Genomic DNA, 20,208 nt, shown 5'->3' with positions numbered 1-20,208 from the left:
ATCTTCACTAAAGTGAAGACAGGAAGAAAAGAACAAAGGAAGAAAAGGCCATGAAACAGTAAAAAAAAAAAAAAAAAAAAATGGCAGGGGTCCTTAATTATCAATAATAACATTGAATATAAATGGAATAAACTCTCCAATTAAAAGGCATAGAGTGGCTAAATGGATTTAAAGAATAATAATCTGTGGCCTACAAGAAACACTCCCTACCTATAAAGACATACATAGACTGAAAATAAAGAGTTGGAAAAAAATATTCCATGCAAATAGAAATCAAGAAAGAGCAGGGGTAGCTATACTTAGACAAAATACATGTGAAAACAAAAAACTATTAAAAAAAAAAGAAAGTCATTATATAATAACAAAGGGGTCAACTTAGCCACAGGATATAAGAATTATAAAAATATATGCACTCAACACGGGAGCATCCAGATATATAAAGCAAATATTATTAGAGCTAAAGAGAGGTATACCCCAATGCAATAATAGCTGGAGACTTCAACATTCCACTTTGAGCATTGAACAGATAATCTAGCCAGAAAATCAGCGAAGAAACATCAGACTTAATCTGCACTATAAACCAAATGGACCTGTGATGGTTAATACTGAATGTCAACTTGATTGGATTGAAAGATACAGAGTATTAATTCTGGGCCTGTCTGTGTGGGTGTTGCCGAAAGAGATTAACCTTTGAGTCAGTGAGCTGAGGAAGGCAGACCTGCCTTAATCTGGTGGGCATCATCTAATCAGCTTCCACTGAATATAAAGCAGGCAGAAAAACGTGAAAAGATAAGACTGGCCTAGCCTGTCAGCCTACATCTTTCTCCCATGCTGGATGCTTCCTGCCCTTGAATATCGGACTCCAAGTTCTTCAGTTCTGGGACTTGGACTGGCCCTCCTTGCTCCTCAAGCTTGCAGACAACCTATTGTGGGACCTTGTGATCGTGTAAGTTAATATTTAATAGGCTGGGCGCAGTGGCTCACGCCTATAATCCCAGCACTTTGGGAGGCCGAGGCAGGCAGATTACTTGAGGTTGGGAGCTCAAGAGCAGCCTGGCCAACGTGGTGAAACCCTGTCTCTACTAAAAATACAAAAATTAGCTGGGTGTGGTGGTGCATGCCTGTAATCTCGGCTACTCGAGAGGCTGAGGCAGGAGAATGGCTTGAACTTGGAAGGTAGTGGTTGCAGTGAGCCAAGATTGTGCCACTGCACTGCAGCCTGGGCAATAGAGCAAGACTCAAAAAAAAAAAAACACTTAATAAACTCATATATACTCATATATATATCCTATTAGTTCTGTTTCTCTAGAGAACCCTTACTAATACGGGATATAATAGATATTTATAGATCATTTCATCCAATACTTGCAGAATACACATTCTTCTCAGCAGGTAGATCACTCTAAAGGAAAGACCGTACGTTAAGCCACAAAATGGGTCTTTAAAAATTAAAAAAACTTGAAATAATGTCAAGTATCTTCCCTGACTACAATGGAATAAAACAAGAGGAATTTTGGAAACTCTACAAATACACGGAAATTAAACAATATGCTCCTGAATGACCAGTGGGTCGATGAAGAAATTAAGAAGAAAATTTAAAAATTTCTTGAAACAAATGAAAATGGAACTACAACATATGAAAACCTATGGAATACAGTGAAAGCAATACTAAGAGGTAAATGCATAGCCATAAGCACCTACATCCAAAAATTAGAAAACTTCCAGCCGATAACTTAGTAATGCATGTAAAAGAACTAGAAAAGCCCCTTTCTCACACCATATACAAAAACCATCTTAACATGGATTAAAGACTTAAATGGGCCAGCTGTGGTGGCTCTTGCCTGTAATCCCAACACTTTGGGAGGTTGAGGCAGATGGATAACTTGAGGCCAGGAGTTCAAGACAAGCCTGACCAACATGGCAAAACCCTGTCTCTACTAAAAATACAAAGATTAGCTGGGTGTGGTGGTGCATGCCTGTAGTCCCAGTGACTCAGGAGGCTGAGGCAGAAGAATCACTTGAACCCAGGAGGTGGAGGTTGCAGTGAGCCAAGATCGCTCCACTGCACTCCAGCCTGGGCAACAGAGCAAGACTCCTTCTAAATAAATAAATAAATAAATAAATAAATAAATGCTGGTGGTACTTTTCTCAGTACCACTCTCTTAATTTTTTTTTTTTTTTTTGAGACAGAGTCTCGCTGTTCCTCAGGCTGGAGTGCAGTGGCATGATCTCGGCTCACTGTCATCTCCGCTTCCTGGGTTCAAGCAATTCTTGTGCCTCAGCCTCCTGAGTAGCTGGGATTACAGGTGTGCACAACCATGCCTGGCTAATTTTTATTTTTAGTAGTGGCAGGGTTTCACCGTGCTGGCCAGGCTGATCACGAACTCCTGACCTCAAGTGATCCTCCCGCCTTGGCTTCCCAAAGTGCTGAGATTACAGAAGTGAGTCACCATGCCCAGCCCCAACTCTCTTAAAGTTTGTTTATTTCCCCGAAAACAGATTGGATATCACTGCTTACTCAGAAAAAAAGCCAAGTCTATCGGGGAATCTGCCCCGATATTCACATAAGTTCTTTTCTATTTTTCCTAAGTGTCGGCCGGCTTGAGAAATAAAGGGACAGAGTACAAAAGAGAGAAATTTTAAAGCTGGGCGTCCAAGGGAGACACCACATGTCGGTACGTTCCGTGATGCCCCACAAGCCACAAAAACCAGCAAGTTTTTATTAGGGATTTTCAAAAGGGGAGGGAGTGTGCGAATAGGTGTGGGTGACAGACATCAAGTACTTAACAGGGTAATAGAATATCACAAGGCAAGTGGAGGCAGGGCGAGATCACAGGACCACAGGACTGAGGCGAAATTAAAATTGCTAATGAAGTTTCAGGCACCATTGTCATTGATAACATCTTATCAGGAAACAGGGTTCTGAGATCAACCGGTCTGACTAAATTTATTAGGCGGGAATTTCCTCTTCCTAATAAGCCTGGGAGCGCTATGGGAGACTGGAGTCTATTTCATCTCTGCAGTTTCGACCATAAGAGACAGGCGCACCTGGGGGGCTGTTTATAAGCCTATACCTCCAGGCGCATATTCTCTTTCTCAGGGATGTTCCATGCTGAGAAAAAGAATTCAGCAATATTTCTCCCATTTGCTTTTGAAAGAAGAGAAAATATGGCTCTGTTCCACCTGGCTCACCGGCGGTCAGAGTTTAAGGTTATCTCTCTTATTCCCTGAACAATTGCTGTTATCCTGTTCTTTTGTCAAGGTGCCCACATTTCATATTGTTCGAACACACATGCTGTACAATTTGTGCAGTTAATGCAATTATTACAGGGTCCTGAGGCGACATACATCCTCCTCAGCTGACAGGATTAAGAGATTAAAGTAAAGACAGGCATAGGAAATCGCAAGGGTATTGATTGGGGAAGTGATAAGTGTCCATGAAATCCTTACAATTTATGTTTAGAGACTGCAGTAAAGACAGGCATAAGAAATTATAAAAGTATTAATTTGGGGAACTAATAAATGTCCATAAAATCTTCACAATCCACGTTCTTCTGCCATGGCTTCAGCTGGTCCCTCCGTTTGGGGTCCCTGACTTCCCACAACACACGTTAATAATTTTTTTGAGAAAGATCTTTCCCTATGGAAATTTACATGTAAAGCGACTATGAAATGATGTCCCTATGAACTTAGAATCTTTTGCCTAACTGACAAGGCATTGAAAAATGAAAAAAAAAAAAAAAAAAGGAAGCATATCAAAGCAGGAATAATGCACCCTGGTAATGCTGCTTCTAAGTTAAATAACATAAAGACTGGGAACTGATGACTGGATTTGGTTCATGAGGCTTGTTGGTAACTTTGGTAAGTGGATTCAGTGTAGAGTGGAAGGGATTCCTGATTAGAGTGTGTTTGGAGTTAACAGGAGGAAAAAGGTAAAGGTAGAATGTATGGACTACTTTCTGAAGAGCAGAAAACATAAAATCCATTAGGATTTTTTAAAGGTAAAATATATTACAGCACGTTTATGTTGATAGAAATTATTTTAGAGGAAGTATAACATTTATGATGTAAGAATAAAGCCCTTGAGAAGATAATAACAAGTAGATTTCTTTCTTTCTTTTTTTCTTTCTTTCTTTTTTTTTTGAGACAGATTCTCACTCTGTTGCCCAGGCTGGAGTGCAGTAGTGCGATCTCAGGTCACTGCAGCCTTGCCTCTGGAGTTCAAGCAATTCTCCTGCCTCAGCCTCCTGAGTGGCTGGGACTACTGGCACATACCACCATGCCTGGTTAATTTTTGTATTTTTAGTAGAGATGAGGTTTCACTATGTTGGCCAGGCTGGTCTCGAACTCCTGACCTCAAGTGATCCAGCCACCTCAGCCTCCCAAAGTTATAGGAATACAGGCGTGAGCCACTGCACCCGGCCAAGAAGTAGATTTCAGAACACAAGTGAAAATTCTGATCTTAATTCGGAAAAGGGATATAGCTCATCATTTTAACAGAAAGTACAGCACAGAATATGAATTCTGATGTAGCTCAGCTACAGTTTGCTGGAGGGAAGATGAGGAAACTCTCTTCTAATCACTTCTATTTTTTTCAGGTGAATCTGTAAAACAAAGTCCTGTGCTATTGGTGAGAAGGTAAGCAAGGTTTTCAGATATGGGAAAAATATTAAATAGATGTCTAAAGAGAGGAGAATATATTAAATCATGAGACCTCAGTGAATTGCTTAGTAGCCCTCAGGTTACATCTGAGGTTTGTGTTATATATCTAACGTGAGTTGTAAATATAAAGTGAGCCCATGTTTTTCTTCAGCCATGTTTGTCTACTCAGGTGTGAACACAGCATAATAACAAAATTATCTTTTTGTAAACGAGATGAATGGAAAGAGAAAGGTACAAAGCATAAGTGTGTGATGCATGACAGCAGTCACGGTGTAGTCAGATGAGGAGACCAGTAAATAAGAAAGTAGGCTCCCCATCCCACCTCCCACTTCTACCCCGTTCTCACCTACTATAACCTATTCACAACAATGTTATTCCTTGTCTTCAAAAGAAAACTGAAAGAAGAATGACTTGCAAAAATTCAGTTTTCAAGTTTGAAGTTGCTATTAATACTAAAACGCAATAGCACTTTTTTCTTGGTTGATTACCCTGAGTAGCATAGTAACATGAACTACTGTGTACTGAACATCTCTTTTACTTCAAGAGCTCTTACACAAACTTTATCCTTCAAGTGACGATGGTAACAATTTTGTAAGTGAGCACTTGGTCTCTGATTTTAGTTACAAATAAATTGAAGATCCTGTAAAGTAAATAATTCACCCCCGGTTTCACAGTTAATAAAAGACCTTTATCAAAATTTTCCACATTGCTTTCCATCTCCCAAGCATAGAGATGAAAGCCCTTGGCAAGAGTGAGAATGTGGATCTTGAAAAGACCTTTACATTATGCGTTCCAAATTATTTCTTTAAAGAGAAGCACAGACCTTACCTTGAATTCACTCACAAACCTCTGAGATGTAAGATGGGTAAGGCCTCCAACATCATCAAATTAGAGAAGATTATCTGATTGGACCAGATGTTAGAAACAGAACAAGAAACATAAAAATAGTACAAGGTAGTAGCCAAGCACCTAATTTGTCCCTGAAGGAATTCTACAGGAAGCCTCTGCCTTGAGCAGTGTAGAAAAAGCCAGGAAGAGTCACTGAGACTCAAGATCTCAGACCTTTAGGGTCAGCTGAGCTGCACTCGTCTTCATCTAATTGGGCCTTGAACTATTGCTCTTTCCCTGGTACTCTGAAGATCAGTGGCCATGTTTTAGATCATTATTCCCCTGAAAGGCTAGAAGGTAAATAGGCATGTTTTTCAGGCACATATTTTTCAGAATGGTGCTTCCTTTGCCCGAATTAGTGGAAAGGATTTGAAAGGCCACTGAATCAGCAGGATGAATAAAACTACTGAGTAATGTAGTTATCATATTCTCTGCTCCAAGGTCAAGATGCAGTCAGTTGAGAGAAATTAAAAAAAAAAAAAATTTACTCTCAGATGAGGGCCCTGGATTCCTGAGAGGAGAAGCAAGTTTCTAAAACTCTAACGGGATGAAAAGGTATAAGTAAGACTAACTTAAAGGCCTCTGATATTGAGACCAATGTTGGAAACCAAAGGTAGGGAGAGTGGGGTGAGAACGAGAGCAAAGAAAAAACTCTGTCTCCATCCAGAATGTCACTCCAGCAAATATGTAGGTCACTCACACAAATGCTTTCAGGGTCTTTGGTGGTTTTTTGCAAATCCCTAATTTTCCTGTGGAGGAGCCAGTCTGCATTATTACTCCAGCCAAGGTGACCCGCCCTTTGGCAGGTTCAACAGACTCTTAAGCGTGTAGTTAAAAGGGGCTCTTGTTTACAGTACAACCATCCAAGAAAGCTGGTTTTGCTTCACAAACAAATGAACCTTCTTTGCCTGGGGAGTGTTGATTATGTATTTATTCTTTATATGAGTAATTAGATGGTCAATAGAAAGCTTTCTCTACTGGGTAAAGAGCAGTTTTGTACCCAATTTTTCTGATTATTTTGAGGCTAATATTAGCTTCTCTCCGAGGTTGCCACCAGCCACCATCAGGGTAATAATTCTAGTTCTGACCTTCATTTCTGAAATGTTGAGGCTATATTTGTAGTATGTGATGTAGAAGTGACTCACTGGATATTGACCATCATCTAGTAATGAATGATGGGTCTCTCTTACCTAGATTCTTGTATTCCTTTCTCCAGATTCACATCAATTCAATCATCCTCCGTATCAGCAACAGCATTATTTTACTGAGATGTACATCTGTACCCCAAACCCCTTAATATGATGTTCTGGGCTTTTTATTAACTATCCCCAATTTCCAGGTCTATTTTCTGTCATTTACCTTTATAATCCATACCCAATTTATAATGCATACCCAATTTATAATCCAATTGATAATCCAATCACACAATACATTGTGCTGTTATTTAAAATGTCTACTTGTTTTATATCTCTATGCCTTTATTCATGCTGTCCCCCATTCCAAATGTTTTTCTTCTTTGCAGTTTTTCTTGACTTCCCTTTTCTAACAAAAAGAAATATCTTCTTTATACGTGTTTTCATAAAAGTTTATACTTACTCTTGTAATTGCTTGTGTGTGTGTGTGTGTGTCTTTAGATATCAGTTGCTCCTTGGAAGCTTGGACTAAATGTTATCCTTGACATCGTTAATACCCTACACAGGGTTAGATACATTGAATTAGTACCATTTATTAAATATTATAAAGAGCACCATGTGATTTTTTTTTCTGTTCTGTTTGTATATTTACTTTTGGTTGGTTTAAGACCAGCAAAAATATAAACACCTACAAGCCCACCATACTGAAATTATAAATGATAATATTATAAGAAATGTACTTGTTTTAAAAAATAAAATATTATACATACTGTTTTGTGATATCATCCCAAACCCCAATTCCCTCTTCTGAGGAAATTGTTCTTATTGATTTGGTGCATATGCAATCTATATTTGTATTCCTTTTCTAACTACGTATGTACCTATAAATGAATTCTATTATTATCATTATTTTTTAGAGTAAAGGTCATGCTATGTTGCCCCAGCTGGAGTGCGGTGGCTATTCGCTGGCATGATCATAACACACCACAGCATTGAACTCCTGGTCTCAAGTAGTTCTCCCAAATAGCTGGAAATACAGATCTGACATGCAGCCATGACACCCAGCTACTAATCTATATATTTGTGTATGTGTATATATAAATTTTGCCATACTGAATGTATCCTTTTTCTACTTGCTTTTTCACTTATTATCTATACATGTCAATTCTTATAGTTATTTATTTAACGGACATATGTATTCTCTTATTTAAATAAAACTCAGTAAATTTAGTTATTCTGTAACTAATATAACTATTTCTAATTTTTTGGTTTCCAATCAACATTTCAATGAGCATACTTGTAAATGCCTTCTTATGTACACATGTAAACATTTATCTAGAAGTTATACCTAGAAGTGAAATTGTTGGGTCATTTTCTGATTTAGTAAATGAGGCCATAATCCTCTTCAAGGGGATTTTATAAATTGGCAGTATATGAGATAGTTGTGTCTCCACGATCTTGACACAGTAGTATTTGCATAATGTTTTTGGAAGGGTCGATCTATGGCTGCTCATCTTTGGTTCTAATTTTCCTCCTAGCCCATAAGTACTAAATCCATGGATTTGGTCCCATTAGATTCCTCCTTGAGAACAATGTTTCTCTAGGTATGTCTTTTTCATTTGACTTAACTTTTTTTTTTTTTTTTTTTTTTTTGAGATGGAGTCTTGCTCTGTCGCCCAGGCTGGAGCGTAGTGGCGCCATCTCTGCTTACGGCAACCTCTGCCTCCCGGGTTCAAGCGATTCGCCTATCTCAGCCTCCCAAGCAGTTGGGATTACAGGCACCTGCACCACACCTGGCTATTTTTGTATTTTTTTAGTAGAGATGGGGTTTCACCATGTTGCCCAGGCTGGTCTCACACTCCTGACCTCAGGTGATCTGCCCACCTCAGCCCTCCGAAGTGCTAGGATTACAGGTGTGAGCAATAGCATCCTTCCTGACTTAATTTTTATTTTCCTTTTTTGGCTCATTGTCATTGGGGAAAACACTGGGAGGTTGTCTGCAGGCCCTTTATGCTACTAATCCTGAATTCTCTGCTTGTTGTGGTTGGTCATTGCATATAATACTTACAGTTCTGCTTTTTTCAAGTAGCCTGAGACCAAAGCACGACCAACAGCTGTACCTGGACTGGATCCTTTTCTTCTCTGATAATATGTGACTAGATTATTCCTTGTGTTCTCCCTAGGACCTCATTTTCAGTTCCTACCAGGCTTTCCCTCCCCAACCAAGAACACTGTAGTATACTAGTTAAAATTCTTGCCAGTCCCTTTTCTGCACTAACAGGCCTCCAGCCTTCTCCCACTTCTGCATTTCCCTGATATTTCCAACAGCCTTTTCCTGACCATAATTTGACACTGCCACACCAATTAGCTGATTCATAATCTTTTCACTGTCTGTTCTTTGGAGACTCTGGACCATGGCCCAGGAACAACAAGATCCCCTTTGCTGCCTCCACCCACTTCTAGTCATCAACAGCAGCCATGGCACCTGGTGTATTCAGCCTACACAAGCTCTAGACAGAGTACTCACGTACTGGCAATTTTAAGCCCTGTGATTTCCAAGGGTGTTGGCCTTTTAACACCTGTATTAAAAATGTGGGTGGAGAGCACATACTGTGATTCATCTCAGACCAGGCACTCCCTAGAGACAATGAATACCTGTGACAGACACGTTTTCAGTTTCCTGCTACTCCCACAGTCCCTAGAAGGAGTCATCTTATATATAACATGCCTTATCTGACCCTTGCCACCACCATTACAGATGGATAACTGATCAAACACACACAAAACACCATTGGGTTATGTGGCCTGGCTTTAAACGTTGATCTAGGCCATTGGGTTGCTGCCTTTTCTGAGCTGGGCATGGTGGCTCACGCCTGTAATCCCAGCACTTTGGGAGGCTGAGGCAGGCAGATCATGAGGTCAGGAGTTTGAGATCAGCCTGGCCAACATGGTGAAACCCCGTCTCTACTAAAAATACAAAAATTAGCTGGGCATAGTGGTGCCTGTAATCCCAGCTACTGGGGAGGCTAAGGCAGAAGAATCGCTTGAACCTAGGAGGTGGAGGTTGCAGTGAGCCGAAATTGGGCAACTGCACTCCAGCCTGGCGACAGAGGAAGACTCCATCTCAAAAAAAAAAAAAAAAAAAAAAAAAAAATTACCAATGGCCAAGCACCTCCCCTAAAGATAAAAAATTCATGTCCTGAAATGGGGTAAATCACAAAATGTGCCCTCCCTCTGCCACACAATTTTAATAAGAGATGGCATTGCGAATTGAGAAAAGAAACAATCTGAAACATATAGCTCACTCAGTAAATTAACAGAACTTTAGAAAACTCTAGGGCAGGAAGAAGAAGTTCAAACTGACTTTATTGTCTGTTTTAAGAACTTCCTCCAGAAACCATTTATCTGAACAATAGACTACTCCTCTAGCTCTCCTTACCTGTTCATAGGACAATAGGTCACTTTAGTGTCACTTTAGTGACACTTTAGGCTCATCAAAAGACTGTTTACTCTTTAAGACTCTGAGAAACCCTCACTTTCTTGTGTTGACCAGCCATAAACTTTTCTTTCACTAACTTGTCCAATCCAGAGTTGATTCCAGCAGAAAGACTCACCTTAAAGTAGACCTCCAAATCCTCAAATTCATGCCTGAAATCCATCACATCCTTGTAAGATGCTACTGAGATGGTCAAGACATTGTACTCCCGTATTACAGCAAGCAATAAACTCTGATTTGCTTTATCAAGAGATTGTTTTGGTGACCAACAAGTTATCTTAATGGAATTTTCAGGGAGTGGGAAATAGATAGAACCACTAATCTTGGCCAAGCTGATTGTCTTTCTGATCTAAGAGACCCAGAGACTGTCACCAGTAGGTGCTGGACCTAAGAAATCATGATGTATAGCAAGGGATCACAGTCATACTGGATTAAGTGCAAGATGAACATGCAGAGGAAGCTGGAGAGCAAAGAGAGGGGAATGGACAAACTTATGCAAAGCGAAGAAGCAATGGAAAAAATGGTGTGGCCTCTGAGAGTTAGACTCTTCCATACTGGCATTCCAGCTCTGTTCTCTGTGAGGCCTGAGTATGGTACCTTATTTCCCAACTCAGAAATCCAGGCAAGTGCTGGTGGTGTCATAAGGCAGAGAAACTCTGTTGTGTTTGGGGAATTTATATACTTATTTATTTAAGCTGCTTTACCAAGAAGCCTAGTTGCCAACTGATCATGTATCAAGAAGGAAATAAATCACTGTCCCTTTTCTCCAGCTAGAAAAGTGCAGCAGTAGTGTTTCTATGAATTTGACCTCCATCCGTTGGATGAGGGCATAAAGTGTATTTTATGTTGCTAAGTCATGGAGTTCCATGTGATTGGGCCATTAAATTCTTTATGATTAGTCATTAAGCCCATGAAGGACAAGAAACTGAACAAGAGTTTTGAAGAAGAAAGCCTAAGGAAGATGCATCAGGAAAGCAGAAAGGGAGTGAGGATACCTTATGGACACCATTCTTTAAAGGGGACCATTGATGATCTGCGTCATATAAACCAGCAGTGTCTGAGGACCTTGACAAGGGCCATTCAAGGGCCCAGAGCTGTGTTCAATAGAACTGACTTAGTACCTTGGCCAGCTGCTAATTCCTTAGGAAAAGCTGCTTTTGTATAAAGAGGAACATTGTTCTGCATATACTTCAGAATTAAATATCTAGCCAAACTGTGAATGAATTAAATACATTCTCTATGCTTCAAGTTTTCATAGACCAAAATAAGTATGGCTTTACCTGGTGAATTAAGAGCTAATTCCCTCTAAGCTGGACTAGACAATATTAATATGTCCCAAGTTGAGAACAGAAGACAGTAGGCCCACCCCCATCCAACCATGAAGACTATTATCCTTTATTTAAAATAGTTTCTGTTCTTTGCAAGAAAAAAATAGGGCAGGTAGAAACTTCTAAGGCATTTAATAAAAGTTGACTTTGTTGAGCTTCAAAATAACCCTGGAAAGTAAAAGTACTCATCTCCAATTTACCAATAGCTAAACAGAGGTACCATTTTATAACTAAAGCCGAGGTTGAATAACTCGCCCAAAGTTCAATAGCACATTGAAAGAAGAATGAGTCAGATCCAGGTCTTCATTCCCCATAGTGCCATCTAAACTTTTCCAGGACAGCTTATCTTATAGAACTGAAGTAGGCAGGAAAATGATGACATATCCAAAGGTCCAGCATAATTTCCACATCTGTTGCTAAAACTATGCTATGCAGAGGAATCCAAGGAGAATTATGACAGCTAAGTTAATTTTATTTTTCATGGCTCAAAAAAAAAAAAAAATTCCCGGCCGAGCACAGTGGCTCATGCCTGTAATCCTGGTACTTTGGGAGGCCAAGGCAGGCAGATCAACTGAGGTTGGGAGTTCGTGACCAGCCTGACCAACATGGACAAACCCCGTCTCTACTAAAAATACAAAATTAGCCAGGTGTGGTGGTGCATGCCTGTAATTCCAGCTACTTGGGAGGCTGAGGCAGGAAAATTGTTTGAACCCAGGAGGTGGAGGTTGTGATGAGCCAGGATCGCGCCATTGCACTCCAACCTGGGCAACAAGAGTGAAACTCTGTCTCAAAAAAAAAAAAAAAGAAAAAAAAAATTCCCAATGCTTCAGATTTTATGTAACTAAACAAATGGAATATTTTGACTTAAAAGGAGAAAACAAAGAAGGAAAAAACTTCACTATTATTTTCTCTTGATGATTACTAATGACTTTCATCTGCTACCTTCTGTAACTATTGAAAGTTTCCATTTGAAAAATAACTTAATAGTTTTTAAATGCCAAAGAAATCAATTTTATTTCTGTATGGGTGCCTTTTAGTCCCAATCAATACCATATTATTTTTAAAGAATGTATTTACTACTAAAACATATAAATAAAAAGAAAAAATAATGTAATATTATATTTAACTTTACATAAATAAGAATTATTTCTAATTTTATTACGTTTTTCAGTATTAATACTCAACAGTTTCATCATCTAGCTAATTTAATCAGTTATAAATATCTATTTTTTCTCTTTGAGGCCTAAAGAATGATGAACAGCTAGAATCATCTACAAGCAATAGGAAGCCATTGGCCATCATTTTTTAGAACAACATTCCTTCAGTAAATTACTCAAATGGAATAATTATAAAGATATTTGCTTTTTTTTCTTAACACAGCCCAGTACCACTAAACATCTAGCAGGATCCAATGCTTTCTTAGTTTGTTTTTGTTACAAATACTTATGGCTTTAATAGGAAAATATTGGCACAGCTATGTGTAAACTGTGCATATTTCTGTGCTTTTTGAAAGCTTTCAGAGATTTGTTTGCTTTGCAAGCTTTACTCATTCATTCATCTACCTCAGCAAAGTTGACCATCTATGGACACTCTTTTTTTTTTTTTTTTTTGGAGACAGAGTCTTGCTCTGTCACCCAGGCTGGAGTGCAGTGGCGTGATCTCAGCTCACTGCAACCTCCGCCTCCCGGGTTTAAGTGATTCTTCTGGCTCATCCTTATGGACACTCTTAAGCAAATTGATTTATCTGTTCTCGAGTGTCTAGCCATCTAATCAGACCTGTCCATTTGCTCACTCCTCAAACGTGATAAATGCTTGAGAAACAAAAATAAATAGATCAAAGTCCCTGGCTTGAGAGGTTAAAGGGGGAAGACAGACAAATACACTCCAATGATTTGTAGGAATTTGATACATAAATTTTAAAAACAAAAAAGAACTCACCTAATATTCTTTGAGAACACTGAGGAGAGTATGCTTAACACTGAAAGGAAAAATTAAGAAAAGCTAATTAGGAAAATGTGAGCTGAGTTGAATTTTGAAAGATAACTCAATACAACTAATACTTACTGAGTTCTATGACAAGCCAGATACGTGTTCAGCCTCTACTGTTTTAATTCCTTTAATACTCACAATAACTATCTGAATTAAGTATGATTAGTATCCTACTACCTCACTTAATCCTCATTTTAAGCGTGGGGAAATTGTAGAGTCATTAAAACATTGTGACTGTGACACTTGGTCAGGTAACACAGGAAATTAGAATGACATGTTTCCTATCTCATTTTTGACTGAGGGGCTGATAAAATAACATCAGTTACTCAAGCATAAATCAAACCCCTTCCCATCAATGCAGTTTTATACATAAAATGATGCCTAGTCTATAAGAGGGTATGGTCAGGGGATCTGCAGAGACTTCTTTTTGGGAATAGGTTGTTATGCTGTAAATCTCCGCCCTACCCATTTAAGGTGGAAGGCTGTCAACCTCTCCCTTTAAATATAGTGAGAGAGGTTTCAAGGAAATAACTGAAAGACCTCAGAAATTTGCTTCCAGTAATCGGGAGATATAAAGCACTTTGCTTGCCTCGGTTTTGAGAAAGCTTTATCAAGTTGTAACTAGAAAATCTGAAGGGTAAAGCAGGCCTGGCTGTGGTGATAGAGCCTGGAGAAGGCTTCTGCATTGGAATCTGTCACCTCATACTAAGTAAGGTAGCTGAGGCTTTCCAAAGTCAGATAAAGGTCACATGAGAGAAAGCTCACAAAGGGCCTTCTTGCTCCTGTCTGATGGTGTTGCCTGGAGGGGCAAGGAGACCTCAGTGAAAAACCACTGGATATGTAACTGCTGATGGCCAGGTGCTGATAAAGGAATTACAAACAGCCATCAAAAAGCAGGCTTCAAGGTGATGTAAGAGAGAGACCCACGAAGGAATCTCCACAGAAGTCACAAAACCTTCGCTAAGAGAAAGATCTGGCTCTTATCTGCCAGGCCACTTAGGGGTAGCACCTTTACTTGTCTGTCAGGTCCATAGATAAGAAGACCACCCACCAAGTATGAAATGTCCTATCCTTTTGTCTTTCCTCCTTTTCCTAATAAGATTCCTACAGAGAATAAAACCTGAAAACAACTAGTGAGTGGGTGAAAAAGCAAGCAGAGAGGGAGCAAACAGAGGAAGGACCTTGCCCCTTTCAGTTCACCCCTTGACTCATTCAAGGCCTCCAGTCTGAAGTGGACCCAGACTCCACTAGGGAAACAATTAGCTGATACATCAGGCCCAGGATTTTGTCTGGTATCTTGGACAGGACATTATAGTTTCCAAATTCAGACTGTGTTTACACTTAAAGTCACCAGAAGACCACAACCCAAGAATTGAAGCCACAGGCTTGCGGGGGTGTCATCCAACACCTCTAGGGACTTGCTCCACTGATGAAAATTTGGAGGACAGTGGGAGATTTCATGCGCTTCCACGTGAAGAGACCACCAAACAGGCTTTGTGTGAGCAATAAAGCTTTTAATCACCTGGGTGCAGGCAGGCTGAGTCCGAAAAGAGAGTCAGCAAAGGGAGATGGGGTGGGGCTGTTTTATGGGATTTGGGTAGATAAAGGAAAATTACAGTCAAAGGGGATTGTTCTCTGGTGGGCAGGAGTGGGGGTCACAAGGTACTCAGTGGGGGAGCTTTTGAGCCAGGATGGGCCAGGAGAAGGAATTTCACAAGACAATGTCATCAGTTAAGGGAGGAACAGGCCATTTTCACTTCTTTTGTGGTGGAATGTCATCAGTTAAGGCAGGAACCGGCCATCTGGATGTGTACGTGCAGGTCACAGGGGATATGATGGCTTAGCTTGGGCTCACAGGCCTGATATTCCTGTCTTATACTAAAAAGAAAAATAAAATGAAATAGTGGTAAAGTGTTGGGGCGGCGAAAATTTTGGGGGATGGTATGGAGAGATAATTGGTGATGTTTCTCAGGGCTGCTTCAAGCAGGATTAGGGGCAGCGTGGGAACCTAGAGTGGGAGAGATTAAGCTGAAGGAAGATTTTGTGGTAAGGGGTGATATTGTGGGGTTGTTAGAAGAAACATTTGTCATGTAGAATTATTGGTGATGGCCTGGATATGGTTTTGTATGAATTGAAAAACTAAATGGAATAACAGAAGGAGAAAAACAGGTATAAAAGGTCTAAGAATTGGGAGGACCTAGGACTTCTAATTAGAGTGCCTAAGGAGATTCAGCATAGTCCTGTCAGCAAATATTATTTATTTACTTCAAGAGTTAAGAGTGGCAGTTTGGGGATAGCACCAGGAGATATCAGCTGTGATGGCTTGGAGAAACAGGGTAAACCGGCAGTGTAAACAAGAGCAGGGCATGTATGAGTAGTTGAGAACGGTGAATAGGAGTATGACTAGAGAGAAGACAGTAGGGATGACAAGTTTTTGGGGGGCACAGTCTAAGTTGGTCTGGTGTCTGGAATGAGACTGGGGCGTAATAAAAAGGAGCATCTATACAGGAGCTCAAATGGGCTGTACCTTGTAGCATTCTGACGACAGGTCTGACTTCTGAGAAGGGAAAGTGGTAAAAGTATTGTCCAGTCCTTTTCAAGTTGGTGGCTGAGCTTGGTGAGGTGTGTTTTTAAAAGACCTTTAGTCCATTCTACTTTTCGTGAAGACGGAGGACCGTAAGGGATATAAAGGTTTCACTGAATACTAAGAGCCTGAAAAACTGCTTGGCTGATTTGACTAATAAAGGCTCATCTGTTATCAGACTGTATTGAGGTGGGAAGGCTAAACTGGGGAATTATGTTTGACAGAAGGGAAGAAATGACCGTGGTGGCCTTCTCAGACCCTGTAGGAAAGGACTCTACCTATCCAGTGAAAGTGTCTACCTAGACTAAGAGGTATTTTAGTTATCTGACTCGGGGCATGTTGAGTAAAGCTAATTTGCCAGTCCTGGGTGGGGCAAATCCTCGAGCTTGATGTGTAGGGAAGGGAGGGGGCCTGAATAATCCCTGACGAGTAGTAGAATAGCAGATGGAACACTGAGAAGTTATTTCCTTGAGGATAGATTTCCACGATGGAAAGGAAATGAGAGGTTCTAAGAGGCGGGCTAGTGGCTTGTACTATAGCATAGCCTGCCTTTGCTGGTGTGTGGCGATTAGGCCTGGTGGAACCACCATCAATAAATCAAGCATGATCAGGGTGAGGAACAGGAAAGAAGGAAATTTGGGGAAATGGGGTGAATGTCAGGTGGATCAGAGAGATACAGTCATGGGGGTCAGGTGTGGTATCAGGAATAATGTGGGAGGCCGGATTGAAGTCTGGGCCAGGAACAGTGATAATTGTGGGACTTAGCAAAGAGTGAGTACAGCTGAAGGAGCCGGGGAGCAGAAAGTATATGCTTCAGGTATGAGGAAGAAAATAGATTTTGGAAGTTATGAGAAATGTAGGGAGTGAGTTGAGCATAGTTCGTGAATTTTAGGGCCTCTAAAAGTATTAAAGCAGCGGCAGCCGCTGCACGCAGACATGAGGGCTAGGCTAAAACAGTAAGGTCAAGTTGTTTGCACAGAAAGGCTACAGGGTGCAGTCCTAGCTCTTGTGTAAGAATTCTGACCACACTAACTATGCCTAGGAAGGAAAGGAGTTGTTGTTTTGTAAGGGATTGAGGTTTGGGAGATTAATTGGACACGATCAGCAGCGAAAGCACGTGTGTTTTTATGAGAATTATGCCAAGATAGGTAACAGATGAGGATGAAATTTGGGCTTGAGTGAAGTAATGGGGGCTGTCTGTGAAGCCTTGCGGCAGTACAGCCCAGGTGACTTGCTGAACCTGATGGATGTCAGTGTCAGTCTAAGTGAAAGCAAAGAGAGGCTGGGACGAGGGGTGCAGGGGAATAGTGAAAAAAGCATCTTTAAGATCGAGAACGGAATAGTGAGTTGTGGAGGAAGGTATTGAGGACAAAAGAGTGTACGGGTTGGGCACCACAGGGTGGATAGGCAAAACAATTTAGTTGATAAGGCACAGATCCTGAACTAATCTGTAAGACTTGTCCGGTTTTTGGACAGGTAAAACGGGGGAATTGTAAGGAGAGTTTACAGGCTTTAAAAGGCCATGCTGTAGCAGGCAAGTGATAACAGGCTTTAATCCTTTCAAAGCATGCTGTGGGATGGGATATTGGCATTGAGCGGGGTAAGGGTGATTAGGTTTTAATGAGATGGTAAGGGGTGCGTGATCGGTCGCCAAGGAGGGAGTAGACGTATCTTATACTTGTGGGTTAAGGTCGGGGAATACAAGAGGAGGATGCAAAGGAGGCTTTGGATTGGGAAGAAGGGAGGCAATGAGATATAGCTGTAATCCAGGAATAGTCAGGGAAGCAGATAATTTAGTTAGTGTCTCAGCCTAATAAGGGAACTGGGCAGGTGGGGATAATGAAAAAGGAGTGCTTAAAAGAGTATTGTCTAAGTTGGCACCAGAGTTGGGGAGTTTTAAGAGGTTTAGAAGCCTGGCTGTTAATACCCACAACAGTTATGGAGGCAAGGGAAACAGGCCCTTGAAAATAAGGTAATGTGGAGTGAGTAGCCTCGGTATTGATTAAGAAGGGGACAGACTTACCCTCCACTGTGAGAGTTACCCGAAGCTCGGCGTCCGTGATGGTCTAGGGGGCTTCCGAGGCAATCGGGCAGCGTTAGTCTTCAGCCACTAAGCCAAGAAGATCTGGGAAGCAGTCAGAGAGCCTTGGGCCAGAGTTCCAGGGGCTCTGGGAGTGGATGCCAGGTGAGTTGGACAGTCCAATTTCCAGTGGGGTCCCGCACAGATGGGACGTGGCTTAGGAGGAATCCTGGGCTGCAGGCATTCCTTGGCCTGGTGGCCGGATTTCTGGCACTTGTAGCAAGCACCTGTGGGAGGAGGTTCTGGAGGAACGCCTGGCCGCTGAGGATCAGGCATTTGGAAGTTCTTGTGTGCTGGAGACGTGGCTGGGGTTTGTCTCACCGTGGAGGCAAGGAATTGCAACTTTTTTCTATTATTGTACACCTTGAAGGCGAGGTTAATTAAATCCTGTTGTGGGGTTTGAGGGCCGGAATTTAATTTTTGGAGTTTTATTTAATGTCAGGAGCAGATTGGGTAATAAAATGTATTTTGAGAATAAGATGGCCTTTTGACCTTTTAGGGTCTAGGGCTGTAAAGTGTCTCAGGGTTGCTGCCAAAGGAGTCATGAACTGGGCTGGATTTTTATATTTGATTAAAAACAGCCTAAATGCTATCTGATTTGGGATAAAGAAAAAGAAGCATTAACCTTGACTATGTCTTTAGCTCCAGCCACCTTTTTAAGAGTAAATTGCTGGGCAGGTGGGGGAGGGCTAGTCACAGAACGAAACTGTAAGCTGGACCAGGTGTGAGGAGGGGAGGTGATAAAAGGATTATAGGGTGGAGGAGCGGAGGCTGAGAAAGAATTGGGACCTAGCTCGGCCTGGCGAGGAGCAGCCTGGGGAGGAGGGGAGAGGTCAGATGGGTCTGTAGAAAAGGAAGATTAGAAAGACTCAGCGACGCTTGGGGTTGGGACTGAGGGGACAGGTGGGAGGGAAAGAAGGAAGATTTGGGAACAGTTGCTTTGGGAACAGAGACTAGAGAGGGACCGATGTGTAAAAGAATGCCTGGACGTCAGGCACCTCAGACCATTTGCCCATTTTACGACAAGATTTATTTAGATCTTGTAGGATGGAAAAATTGAAAGTGCCGTTTTCCGGCTGTTTGGAACTACTGTCGAGTTTGTATTGGGGTCAAGCGGCATTGCAGAAGAAAATAAGATGCTTAGATTTTAGGTCAGATGAGAGTTGAAGAGGTTTTAAGTTTTTGAGGACACAGGCTAAGGGAGAAGAAGGAGGAATGGAGAGTGGAAGGTTGCCCATAGTGAAGGAAGCAAGCCTAGAGAAAAGAGAGAGTAGAGACACAGAGGGAAGGGGTTCGGGGGTTCTTACCTTCCAGAAAAGCAGGAAAGGGTTTGGGGTGTGGAAATAAGGGATTGGGGCACAGAGATAAGAGGTTGGGGCATGGAAATAAGGGATTGGGGCGCAGAGATATGAGGTTGGGGTATTTGCCCCTCTAGAAAAGCGGGACTTGCCGCTAAGAGTGAAGAAGAAGGGGTTGCGGGTTTCTTGCCCCCCAGAAAGGTGGAGAAGGGGTAGAGACACAGAGAGAAGGGGTTGGGGTACTTGCCTCTCCCCTAGAAAAGCAGGACTTGCCGCTAAGGGTGAAGGACTAAGGCAGGTGTCCCTGCATGGTCTGACACCTCTAAAACCTGGGTGAATAATCAGAGAGGCGTCCCTGCAATGACTAAACACCAAGGGAAGGCTGCCTTCCCAGTCCGTGACCGGCACCGGAGTTTTGGGTCCACGGATAAAATGTGTCTCCTTTGTCTCTACCAGAAAATGAAAGGAATTGAAATTAAAAGAAGGGAGAGATTGAAGTGTGGGACCAAGATTGAAAGGAGAAAGAGGTTGAAGGATAGTGAGGGAGGTTGGAGAAGAGAGTAAAAAGAGGCTGCTCACCGGATTTGAAATTGGTGAGATGTTTCTTGGGCTGGACGGTCTGAGAACCATAGGTGGATCTTTCTCAAGGAGCAAAGAACAGGAGGACAGAGAATTGATCTCCCAAGGGAGGTCCCCCGATCCGAGTCACGGCACCAAATTTCATGCATGTCTGTGTGAAGAGACCACCAA

The 20,208-nt window shown here is 41.5% G+C and overlaps 1 long non-coding RNA gene across 1 annotated transcript; it reads right to left on the bottom strand.

The window, feature by feature from the left end:
- Window positions 1–13,442: 13,442 nt before the first annotated feature.
- LOC134809631 (uncharacterized) lies at window positions 13,443–20,188 on the bottom strand. The gene is made up of 3 exons (XR_010155894.1): window positions 20,038–20,188; window positions 18,104–18,387; window positions 13,443–13,485 (listed from the first exon to the last, which is right to left on the bottom strand). It is a non-coding gene; the product is annotated as an uncharacterized LOC134809631 (long non-coding RNA).
- Window positions 20,189–20,208: the final 20 nt, after the last annotated feature.

The sequence above is a fragment of the Pan troglodytes genome, chromosome 2 (genome assembly GCF_028858775.2).
Source record: "Pan troglodytes isolate AG18354 chromosome 2, NHGRI_mPanTro3-v2.0_pri, whole genome shotgun sequence".
NCBI classification, from domain to species: domain Eukaryota; kingdom Metazoa; phylum Chordata; class Mammalia; order Primates; family Hominidae; genus Pan; species Pan troglodytes.
Note: the sequence above shows the minus strand (reverse complement) of the source record. Positions and strands in the feature narration are given on the sequence as shown.